This window comes from Equus asinus, chromosome 4 (genome assembly GCF_041296235.1).
Source record: "Equus asinus isolate D_3611 breed Donkey chromosome 4, EquAss-T2T_v2, whole genome shotgun sequence".
Lineage (NCBI taxonomy): Eukaryota > Metazoa > Chordata > Mammalia > Perissodactyla > Equidae > Equus > Equus asinus.
The window spans coordinates 116,394,574-116,407,524 of record NC_091793.1 but is presented as its reverse complement, the minus strand read 5'-3'; the positions used below and the strand labels follow the sequence as shown (position 1 = coordinate 116,407,524).

At 36.6% G+C, this 12,951-nt stretch overlaps 1 non-coding gene across 1 annotated transcript; it reads left to right on the top strand.

The window, feature by feature from the left end:
* The first annotated feature begins 1,967 nt into the window (after positions 1 to 1,967).
* Positions 1,968 to 2,101, top strand: LOC123285403 (small nucleolar RNA SNORA1). Its single transcript, XR_006527150.1, has one exon. It is a non-coding gene; the product is annotated as a small nucleolar RNA SNORA1 (small nucleolar RNA).
* The last annotated feature ends 10,850 nt before the right edge of the window (positions 2,102 to 12,951 follow it).

The window sequence follows — 12,951 nt, the reverse complement described above, 5'->3', positions numbered from 1 at the left end:
AGGAAGCAGTATGTGGGGATTAATGGCCACATTCTAACATGGCAGGAATCAGCAGAAGTGTCATGAAGATCATGACGTTTGTGTTTCATCTCCAAGGAACAGTGGGCCTTTGGAAGGCAGAGATAACCAACTAACATTTGTCCAGAGCCTTCTATATAGGAGGTACTGTACCCGTTACTGTAACAACCCTTATAACAACCTTACTAGGTTTTGGAGATTTTTTCCAACTGTTTTATAAAAAGGAAGAACCTTGGGGCCGGCCCGGTGGCGCAGCGGTTAAGTGCACACATTCTGCTTCTCGGCGGCCCGGGGTTCGCTGGTTTGGATCCTGGGTGCAGACATGGCACCGCTTGGCAGAAGCCACACTGTGGTAGGCGTCCCACATATAAAGTAGAGGAAGATGGCCATGGATGTTAGCTCAGGGCCAGTCTTCCTCAGCAAAAAGAGGAGGATTGGCAGTAGTTAGCTCAGGGCTAATCTTCCTCAAAAAAAAAAAAAAAAAAAAGGAAGAACCTGGGGCTTAGACAGAGGTTCAGAAACATGTTCAAAGTCAAACAGCTAGGAAAGGCTGGTCCTGGGTTTAGGATCTCAGCCTTTCTGACTTTGCTCTTTCCAATTTACCAGTTTTTCTCAATTTTGGGTTGTTTTCTTACTGCTTTTATGATTTGGGGGGGATCACATCTATATACCAACTACAGTATTGTTTACCTAATATGTTTTTGAAAGACTTCTTTTTAAAAAATATTCTTGAATGCATTTTAAAAACAAACTTTATATCAAACCATATCACAAGCTGCAAACAGAAAATAACTTTAAAAATAAGTGCAGTGAAAACCAACAATAAAATGTCATGAAATCCTAGACACATTGCACTAGGATCAAAGGCTCTGAGCAAGCAGTCTGCTTGCTCGTTTTTAATATGGGAGATCTGCAAGTGTTAAAAGAAGATATTAAAAACATACGAGTGACAAATCGAGCCTTGCTGCTTGAGGTCAGCCAAAAAGGAGAGAGAGAGAGAGAATTGAAAAGAGAGACTTTCTCACTCTGTGATTCAATGTCTTTAGAATGTGATGTCTGGGAATGGCCAAAATCATCTCACGATGCCTTTGCCGCATGCCCCATCTTGTAGTAGGAGAGTCTAGAGTTAAACACAGGGGAATGACCCTTCCAAGGAAATGGAGGGAAGCTATCAAGTGCCTCAGGTTAGCAACATCCACTGCTATGCTAATAATCCTTAGAGAACTTTAATTCCCTTAGCATCCTTGTCTATCAAGAGGGTTGGATTCTCGATCCCTTAGTTCCTCTGGAGAAGAAGGAGGCCTGTGCAAGGAGGACTCAAGAATAGCAAGGACGCCTTAAGGATCTAGTCGCCACAGGGCCTGCAGGCTGAGTAAGTATGCTCCAGGTCTGAGTTTGCTTACAGGAAAGTCTTGATTTTCAAATTAGGCCCTGGGATATGAAACTGTGGGACATAAAGTGCATTCCACTTTGCTAATTTTATTCAACAATTTGGAAGAGAACTTAACAAATTCATTTTGGGGGCTGGCCCGGTGGCATTGTGGTTAAGTTCCTGTGTTCCACTTGGTGGTCTGTGGTTCACAGGTTCGAATCCTGGCACTGACCTACACACAACTCACCAAGCCATGCTGTGGTGGCATCCCACACATAAAATAGAGGAAGCTTGGCCTAGATGTTAGCTCAGGACAAATCTTCCTCAGCAAAAAAAAAAGTGCGGGGCTGGCCCCATGGCTGAGTGGTTAAGTTCACGCACTCCGCTGCAGGCGGCCCAGTGTTTCGTTGGTTCGAATCCTGGGTGCGGACACGGCACTGCTCATCAAACCACGCTGAGGCAGCGTCCCACATGCCACAACTAGAAGGACCCACAACGAAGAATATACAACTATGTACCAGGGGGCTTTGGGGAGAAAAAGGAAAAAAAAAAATCTTTAAAAAAAAAAAAAGTACAAAGCCTCATTCCAGATGAAAATGAGCATTGTTGTTCATGGGGTCCAGAAATTGTTAATGCAGCTACATTGAGACACAATCTATGCTTCCATCACAGTAAGTTGATTGCAGTGGTGACAGTTAGACCTTAACATTTTTTGCTAGGCTTATAAGTAAAAACTGGATGTAACAAGACTATTCAATGTTAGAAACAATTAAGGAATAGTATATTTTATATCATTTGCCAACATAGCAATGTACTTCCTATAATTTAACTTCCACAGCCCTAAAGTAAATTTCTTGAAGAAATTGGGTCTCAGAGATTACAGGTGGGGACTTTTTGAAAGTATGTCCATACTCAAGTGGAGAAAAGCCCAACTAAAAGAATGGTGGACTGACTGACATCACAACTGTGGATTAAGCAAAAGTTCTTTTTAAAAGGGCCATCTTGAAGATTATGACTCAGACTTCAGAGGAACTAAGGTGATTGGCAGTGGAAGAAATCACGTGAAATTTCTTAAATAAAAATTTCATGACTTTAAAAAATGTTGCCTATGTTATACATAATTTTTTTAAAATCTTTTTACAAGAAAAGAAAAGTACATTTTGACAGTATTGTAAAGCAAATTCAGTGCTGAATTCAAGAAATATACCTAAAACAAAGTAATTCAGTAAGGATAAAAATAAAAGGACAGGGCAAAGTAAATTAAGCAAATGTAAACAAAAGGAGCAGAGATGGTGGGGCTGCCCCAATGTCATAGCTGTTAAGTTCCCGTGCTCCACTTTGGTGGTCCAGGGTTCATGAGTTCAGATCTCAGGCGTGGACCTAGCACTGCTTATCAAGCCATGCTGTGGCAGTGTCCCACATAAAATAGAGTTAGATTGGCACAGATGTTAGCTCAGCAACAATATTCCTCAAGCAAAAAGAGGAAGATTGGAAACAGATGTTAGCTGAGGGCCAATCTTCCTCACGACAACAAAAAAGAAAAAAAAAAGAGCAGAGAGAGTGATTTTACACCAGACAAGGTTGGATTCAGGCCAAAAACTGTTAAGTGAAAAAAGTACGGCCCTTTGTAACACTTCAGGGCACAGTTCACTAAGAAAATATGAATAATTTATATCTATTATCAAATAAAATAGCATTAGCATTCATAAAGTAACAATAGAAGGTGATGCAATAAAAAACAGAAACCCATCTGTGGTGGGAGATTAATCATTTGAGTCAAGAAGAGAAAAAATAAGTGAAATTATAGGACACCTAAATAACGTCATGAGATAGTCTTTATTGTTAAAACAGAGAATATATCCTCAAGTATCCATAGGAAATTGATAATTTGATAATTTGATAATAATTGACTATATTAAACTATAAAGAAAATCTTAAATTGCAGAAAGGAAAAAGGTAGACAACATGCTCTGATCATAACACAGTAAGAGTAGAAATTAACAGCAAAACCAGATTACACAAAACTACCACCGCTACTAGAAATCTGAAAAGGAGGAGCTCTCTTAACTCCTGGGTGGGACTGAAATTCAAACTAAAGTTGGATACGATATAGGAAATAACAACGATGAAAACCTGTGTCAGAACCAATGAGACTCAGGTAAAGCAAAACGCAAAGGTAACTTTACAGCTGTAAAATACTATATTAATAAAGCAGAGAGAATAACCATGTGTGAGTTAACAAGTTAGAAAATAAACCACGAATTAATCTAAGGAAAGAAAAGAATTAATAGAGATAAATCAGAAATTAATAATTTCAGAAAACGCAAAAATAGCAAAACTAATAAATACATGCAAAAACTATCTTTTCAGGAAAACACAGTAACAATATAATATAAACTATGAATTAATCTTAAAAACAAAAAAATAGAGAAAGCACAAATACAAAGAATGAGAAATGAAAAGGGAGAAATAATCACTTATATAGAAGAAATCAAAAGAATCACAAGAGATTCTGCTTAACTCTATCATAGGTAACTATTGTCTATGAAAATAAAGTTGAAAATAGGGACGCATAGTTAAATGGGCACTTGCAAAGAAGTTATATTCCCTGTTTTAACAATAAGGGCTAACTTATTCATGATAATATCTAGGTGTACTATAACTAGGTAAATATAATTTGCCAAAACTGACTCCAGAAGAGACAGAAAATCTGAATAGACCAATTACCATAGAGGAAATAATGTAGTGAAAAACCAAAATTCTTTTCCCTTCTTGGCAAAAAACATCAGGCACAGAATTCTCACAGAAAATTCATAAGGGAATTGATAATTCTAATGCTATTTAAAGGGTTTCAGAACGTATTAAAAGAAGGAAACCCCCTAAATTATTTTAATGAAAGCCAATAACTGCATTAAGAAAACACACACACACAAACAGTCTCATTATGACTACGTATGCAGGATGCCTTATAAAAAAATTGGAAGTAGAATTCAGTAGCACAGTGAGTATATATATCAGACCGTGTAAGGTTTATTTAAAAAATGCAAGATAACTCAACATTAGGAAATCTGAAATAAAATAATTCATTAAACTAATAGATCTAAGGAGAAAATCATAAAAATCTTAAAGTATTTTTCATGTATGCCATAAAGGCATTTGATAACATTCAATATGTATTATTGGTTTAAGAAAATAAACCTCCTAGCGAAATGGGAATAGAAGGAAACTTCCTTGACCTGATAAGATATAGTTACCTAAACTCTAAAGCTAGCATTATGCTGAAGATACTAGAAACATCCTCACTGAAGACAGGAAGAAGTCAAGAATGTTCTAGAGGTTAACACTGATCTTTATTTAACACTCTTCTAGAGGTAATAGCTCACGCAATTAGGGGGAAAAAAAGAGATAAAATGGGGTACAGGCATCATAATTTCCAGATGATATGATCGTCTATTTGAAAAATACAAGAAAATCTTACAAATAGTAAAAGAATACAATAAAGTTGTTAGTTACAAAATTAGTATACAGCAATGAACATACATATGACTCTCCCTCAACCAGTCAGAGTGGCAAAGGGATGGAGTTACGCTGATTGATGTGGGTCAATCGGACCCGCGCCTGCAGTTAGGAGTGAGGTAAATTCCACTCAAACAGCAAGGGGTAGCTTCCCCAGAAGAAAATCTAAGTGCTGTATGAAGATAGAAGTTGGAATGGATGCTGGGTAGGCAATAAACAAATGTCCACTCAACCAAAGAAGGATTAGTTGTTTTAGTTCTCAACATTAGCAGCTGCTGCTAATCTCCTCTCATAAGATGGGACAATAACAAACAGTATCATAGTTACTAAACAAAGATGTTTGAAGAGAAGCTAGCAAGGATAGTAGTAGCGCGGGGTATTTTTTTCTCCAGCAATATTTGAAATGAAGTAACGGTGTCTCAAATCCTGATAAATCATATAATGCTGTGTTACCCCTTGCATTTTCCTGCCTTCCTTCTCCTGTTCTTTGTTTTCTTTTTTGGCACATAACACTATCCAGACGAATTGTGTAAGGGGACACTAATTCTTCCGGGCGTATGTATATTCAGAGCTTCTGATCCATACTGTTATATAAAGAATGCTGAATATCTGTATGTTGGAATCTATGCATGAGATCAGTAACTTTTTTCATACATCATTTGGTTTACTGTAGATTATTGGATCCCAAATGCCTTACTCATTAACAGGATTCTCATACATTTAAATTACTCTCATTCTCCTTGGATGTTAAAATAATATTTTTTTAAAAACCTAACCAAGTTACCTCTTATCTTTTTATCTCAAACAGATGGCTTTTACAACAGTAATAATTATGTTTTATTGACTATGTATATATGACTTTCAAATACAAAATTTCACAATTGCCTTTAGAAATACACTTTGGAGAAGGATTTTTTTAAAAAACCAAGTTACCTTGGGTATCTGAGAGATGATTGGGAATTTCTTCTTCAGAATGGATTAGTCTTCACTAGATTAAAATTCAATAACTGTTTAAGTTAGATAAAAAATAGAACCTTTATGATCCACGACCAACTTGACTGAATTACAGTAACACAGCAGTGGAGGGATAACAGGTATCATTTGTGTGTAGGAAGAACACAGGAGCATGTTTTGATGGATTTCATTGTGACATTTGCCTCTAGCAAGTATTACTGGAGTTGGAATGAGAATCTTAAAAGTTCTTTCCCCCCATCTTACTAGCTTTATTGAGGTATAATTGACATGTAAAATTGAGTAAATTTAAGGTATACAATGTGATGACTTGATATGTGTCTATATTGTGAAATGATTACCACAATAAGGTTAGTTAACACGTCTATCACCTCAAATAGTTACAATTTGTGTGTGAGAACTTCTAAGATCAACTCTCTTAGGAAGTTTTAAATATATGATACAGTATTGTTAACTATAGTTACCATTTAAAAGTTCTATTAAGCATTTTTTAAAGATAAAATGACTAAAAGAAATCTTGCGTTTATAGTAATAATAAAGGAAAATGAAATAAACACATTAGAGGTTTGTGAAAGCATGTAATGTAATTTTTGTTTGCATTTTAATAACTCAAAATTCAAATTACAAATATGTAAGTTTCACAGAAAAACAAATATTTGTATTATATATTTATAATGTAGCTAGTGCATATATCAATTTAATAAATTAAAATGATTATAATACTGTTTCAAATGTATAATATAAAAATTGTCGCATACTATAGCACATACTAGTATGATTGACTCAGATTAAATAAAATGTTTTTTTTTTTTTTGAGGAAGCTTAGCCCTGCACTAACTACTGCCAGTCCTCCTCTTTTTGCTGAGGAAGCATGGCCCTGAGCTAACATCCGTGCCCATCTTCCTCTACTTTATACGTGGGACGCCTACCACAGCATGATGTGCCGAGTGGTGCCATGTCTGCACCCGGGATCCGAACCAGCGAACCCCGGGCCACCGAGAAGCGGAACGTGCGTATTTAACTGCGGCACCACAGGGCCGGCCCCCAAAATTTTATTTTTAAATGATCTAAAATGCTATTTTCTCTCATTTAAGCCTCTCAAAAGCTACATAACAAAGAATAGACAATGAAAAATAGATTTGACTTGAACTAAAATGACTATTTTAAAACAATTATTATCATTTTTTTTTAAAGATTTTATTTTTTTCCTTTTTTTCCCCCAAAGCTCCCCGGTACATAGTTGTATATTCTTCGCTGTGGGTCCTTCCAGTTGTGGCATGTGGGACGCTGCCTCAGCGTGGTTTGATGAGCAGTACCATGTCCGTGCCCAGGATTCGAACCAACGAAACACTGGGCAGCCTGCAGCGGAGTGCGTGAACTTAACCACTCGGCCATGGGGCCAGCCCCTAAAACAATTATTTTTTTAATAGTTGATGCAAGCACTTTATAATATCCAAAAGCTAAAAAAGGAAATAGTGAAAAATAAATCTCTTTCTCTTTTCTGCTGCCAGGCGTCCAGTTCTCCTCTCTGGAGGAACCACTGGTACTACATTCTTGTGTCTTTCTGGAGCTGTTCAATATGCAAAGCAGCTAATATATGGGTAGAAATTATATAAAATATCACTATACACTTGTTCTATACTAAGGTTTTTAATTGAAGAATACGTCTTGGAGAATAAACCATATTAATGCCTATAGAAATTCTCTATTCCTTTTTAATGTTTTCATAGTATTCCCTTGAATGGTTGCAACAAAATTTATTTAATCTGTTCCTGTATTAGTCAGAGTTCTCCAGAGAAACAGAACCAATAGTGTGTGTATACAAACAAAAAGAGATTTATTTTAAGGAATTGGCTCATACGATTACAGAAGCTAGCAAGTTCAAAATCTGCAGGGTGGTCTGGAAGACTGAAGACCAGGGAAGTGCCGATGTGGCAGTTTAATTACAAAAGCCATCTGCTGGCAGAATTCCATCTGTTCCAGGGAGGTCAGCCTTTGTTCTATTCAGGTCTTCAATGATTGGATGAGGCCCACCCACAATATGGAGGACAATATGCTTTACTCAAAGTCCACTGATTTAATTTAATCTTAGTCTCACCCCCAAATGCCATCACACAACATCCAAAATAATGTTTGACCAAATATCTGGGCACTGTGGCCCAGTCAAGTTAATATACAAAATTAACTATCACAGTCCCCTATTGATGGTCATTTAGTTTCTTTACAATTTTTGGCTAATATACTGTGTATCCTAATACATAAATCATTTCAAAGACATGCAAGTATATGTAAAAAGCAAATTCCCAAAGTGAAATTGCTAGTCTATAGGTGTATGCTTTTAAAACTTTGATAAATATTGCTGAATTGTCTTCCAAAGTGCTTGCACCAATTGATGCTTACAAAGGATGAGAGTGTCCAACAGTGTGTTAGGAAATTTTTGGATCTTCGCTATTTGGATAGGTGTGATATGAGTTCAGGTAACTAATGAGAAGGCTTTGTATGCATTTTAGCGCGGATGGTGTTCCCTGTCACATACACAGATTCAGGATGTATATGGTAGTGTTATCACAATAATGATGGAATAGAATGTAGAATGCACTTTATTTTAGTATTAGCATTAATGCTAAGAGATTAGAAATGAACATTAATCCTGCGTTTATTATTAAGAGTCTGATAAGGGCACATAAATTTTTTAGTTATACTTTATGGGGGAATCTATACACTTGAGGAGTATTCATAAATTTAGAGATTCAGTAAAGTTCTTGGAATATAGGCTCTGTTTTAATATCAAACATCCAAGATTACAACTGAAGGAAGGGGGCTCGTCTAGTGGCACATGGGCTAAGTTCACACGTTCCGCTTTGGTGGCCTGGGGTTTGCCGGTTCAGATCCCGGGTGCAGACATGGCACCGCTTGGCAAGCCATGCTGTGGCAGGCATCCCATACATAAAGTAGAGGAAGATGGGCATGGATGTTAGCTCAGGGCCAATCTTGCTCAGCAAAAAGAGGAGGATTGATGGCAGGGGTTAGCTCAGGGCTAGTCTTCTGTGAAAAAAAAAAAAGGAGGGGACAGATTTGATAGGCATTTGGAAAATAAATTCAGAAGTGAATGATTAGATTTGGAGGTGAAGGAAGGGGAGGAATTAAGAATGGTACCCTCCATTCTCATGCCTTCCTGGCTTTGAAGATTGGTAGAAATTAAATCTATAAAACAGTCAATTCAAAGAAAGACCATAGACTTACTGTGGTGATCATTTTGCAATGTATACAAATATCTAATCATTATATTGTACACCTAAACTAATATAATGATTTATATGTCTATTATACCTCAATTAAAAAAATATATACAGGGGCCGGCTCGGTGGCACGAGTGGGTTAAGTTCACACATTCTGCTTCAGTGGCCCAGGGTTTGCCGCTTCGGATCCCGGGTGCACACATGGCACCGCTTGACAAGCCATGCTGTAGTAGGCGTCCCAAATATAAAACAGAGGAAGATGGGCACGGATGTTAGCTCAGGGCCAGTCTTCTTCAGCAAAAAAAATAATAATAAAATAAAATAAAATAAAAATATATGTATATACATACATCTTGTAAAAAAAAAAAGAAGACCAAGTTGTGGACAGATTTAAATTCCTCATATTGTCCTGTTAGTAGTTATTTACACTGTTGTCTTCAGCAGAGATTCAAGCAGAGACGTCCCAGCAGCAGAATCGTGGTGCCTTCTGGCATCCTGGTCCTCTAGAATTCATTCCCCTTTCCCCTGCCTCTTGGCCTTAGGGACTCTGATGCTCTTTTCTATTCAAGTGACATTTGACCCACAGTGAAAGTGAAAAAATGTTTAAAATCTTCCCTTCCTTCTTTCCTTCCTTTCCCACTTTTATTCCTTTCCTCTCTCCCCATCTCTTTCCTTCCTTTTCTCGTTCTTTTCTTTTTTCCTTTCATTCAACACACATTTACTGAGAGCCTTTATAAGCCAGGCAATGTGTGAGGTCCTGATCATACTGAGACGACTAAGATGCAAAAGTCACAGTTCTCTGAGGAACCGACAGTTTCAAAAAGGAAAATGTAAATTGATCACATCTCAACTTCTTTCGTTTTCATTATTTGCTTTGTTGTAACTGCTGAAATAATTTATTTTAGTAGCCTAAGTTTGTTTTTTACTTATATAGAAGTATAAATCATAAACATAATGAATATATTTTCAACAACAACAAATGCTCAAAGCTGGTCCTATCACAAATTAACTCTTTTATCATATACCATTTTAGACATTTCAACACAGTTTCACCAGTGTTCTGATCTGTGTTTAACATGGTATCTTAAGCAAAGCATATGTCAGTTATGAAATTTATGATTTCAATGATCATTTATAATGTATTTATAATTACATAAATAATGAATTTTGATTACTATACTTATTGTTTCTCATCCTAAATTAATTATTTTTCTTTTATCTGGGGAAGCATTATTATACTATTATGCTGTCCTATAATTTAATATATTGCTCATCTAAAATCTCATGTTAATTTTGCCTAATATTTAGAAGAGGTACAATTTCTAATAATACTATAACCAAAATGATATAAAGCAGAATGGGCCATTAAGAAAATCTGAGCTTATTCTCCTTTTCCATTATGGGCACTTTGTGAGACAGTGGAGTAGATTTTTTCCTGTATCTGTTTTTCCACAAGTTAATTTAGATTAATTCTTATTACTGCTTCATGATTTTGAAGGTCTAGGGTCTTAGAATCAAAAGTCAAATACTTATATGTATTTTTAAAGAAAGAATTTTAAAGAAGTTTATTTCTGATACATAGAAAAGTATTAACACCAAATTATTTTAAAAATTGTATTAGTGGTGAACAAGATCATGGAAATTTCCTTGTCATAAAATTAAAGTTGGCTTCATTCTTTTTTAAGGAAGTAAAATATGTTAATGCATTACATTTAAATATAACTTTTTTATGGCAATAGCAATAGATGAACCTGCATTTCCTTTAACAGTAAATTATGTTATTTGATTTCCTACCATGGGAGTTTTAAATCATGAAACTTTAAAAACATAGAATCTAGGGGCCGGCCCTGTTGCCTAGTGGTTAGCTTCAGCATGCTCTGCTTTGGTGGCCTGGGTTTACAGGCTCAGATCCAGGGTACAGACCTACACCACTGTGTCAGCCATGATGTGACAGTGACCCACATACAAAGTAGAGGAAGACTGGTACAGATGTTAACTCAGGGCAAATCTTCCTCAAGCAAAAAAATCCCAAAACCCAAACCCAAACCCAAACCAAACCAAAACAAAGCACCAAAAAACATAGTCTTATTTTCTTAGTTACAAAAAGCTCTGTTCATTGGAAAATGTACTTTCTCTTCACAGAAACAGATGGTATATAGTATTTGACCTTCTCAGAGAAGGTAGAATTGAAAAGTACATGAACAAGAGTACAAATATATGAATTTTGAAATGCAGCAGGTAAATTCACAATTTCTAGCTAAAAATGCTCTTAAAATAGAGTACACCTCTCATCAGATACTAGGCCTTGTCTTTCGACAATGGGGCTGAAAGAAGATAGGCAGCTGGGAAGGAACTCATTCATCGGAGTAGTCTGCTTCTTCTTTTTATCTCTTGTGGAAGAGAGGCGAAAAATAAGACAGTGAGGGAATGAAGAACGCATACTCTAGCTATTAAGGTTTCAAATGTGTAGCAGACACAACTATTAAGTCTTTGTGCAGTAACACACAGTGGGTTGGCCACTCAGCTCACAGTGATTCTCCAAATGACCCTATTTGGCTTACTCATCTCATCCCTCATTTGGGAGAATTGTTCATCTTCTCCATGCTCGGAATGGGATGTGCCATTCTGTTACAGAGTAACCCCCACCTCTCAAAAGGAAATGCATATGACTCAAGAAGAGTTAATAACATTAGACACCTTTGGTCATTGTGATTGGTCCAAGGGATGAGTGTATAAGTCTATGCCAATCAGCTTCCTTCCCTAAGATTTTCACCAAGTAGCATCTAAGGGGAAGCACTTCCATTTCTGTTTGGTTGCTAAGCTGTGAGGATGAGCTTGGATCCATCAGAGGCCATGTTTCTAGACTTATGCAGATAGCAGGCCCCAAATCATAAAGCTAACAATCAGAGAGAAACAGATCCAAGACATGAAGAGAGAAAGAGAGGGAGCGGGAGAGAGAGGGAGAAGAAACTTAAATTATCACTTTACACCCATCAGGATGGCTACTATTAAAAAACCCCAGAAAATAACGTGTTCATGAGAATGTGGAGAAATTGGAACTCTTGTGCATTGTTGGTGGGAATGCAAAATGGTGCAACAACTATGAAAACAGTATGGCAGTTCCTCAAAAAAATCAAAAATAGAATTACCATATGATTCAGCAATTCCACTTCTGGGGATGGACCCAAAGGAAGTGAAAGCAGGGAGGAGAACAGATATTTGTACACCAGTGTTCATAGCAGCATATTTACAATAGATAAAAGGTGGAAGCAACTCAAGTGTCCACTGATGGATGAAGAGGTAAACAAAATGTGGTATATACATACGATGGAATATTGTTCAGGCTTAAAACGGATAGAAAGTAAGACACATGGTACAACGTGGATGAACTTGAACACATTATGCTAAGTGAAATAAGCCAGATGCAAAGGGACAAATGCTATATGATTCCACTTATATGAGGTACCTAGAGTAGTCAAATTCATAGACACACAAAGTAGAATGGTGGTTGTTAGGGGGGAGGTGAGGGAGAAACAGGGAACTGTTTAACGGCTATAGCTTCAGTTTTACAGATGGAAAAGTTCTGGAGATTGCTTGCACAACGATGTGAATATATTTAACAATACTGAATTGTACACTTAAAAATGGTTAAAATGTGAATTTAAGTTAGTGTATTTTACCACAATTAGAAATTAAAAATTAAACAAGTTCTTAAAATCATTAGAGGAAAATAAAGGTAAAAATCTATCTAATCTAAGCATGGCATAAAGAGTAAAAGCCATTACAGAAAATGTCTACACACACAAAGAATGTGTTAAGGCTGGGTATCTGTTG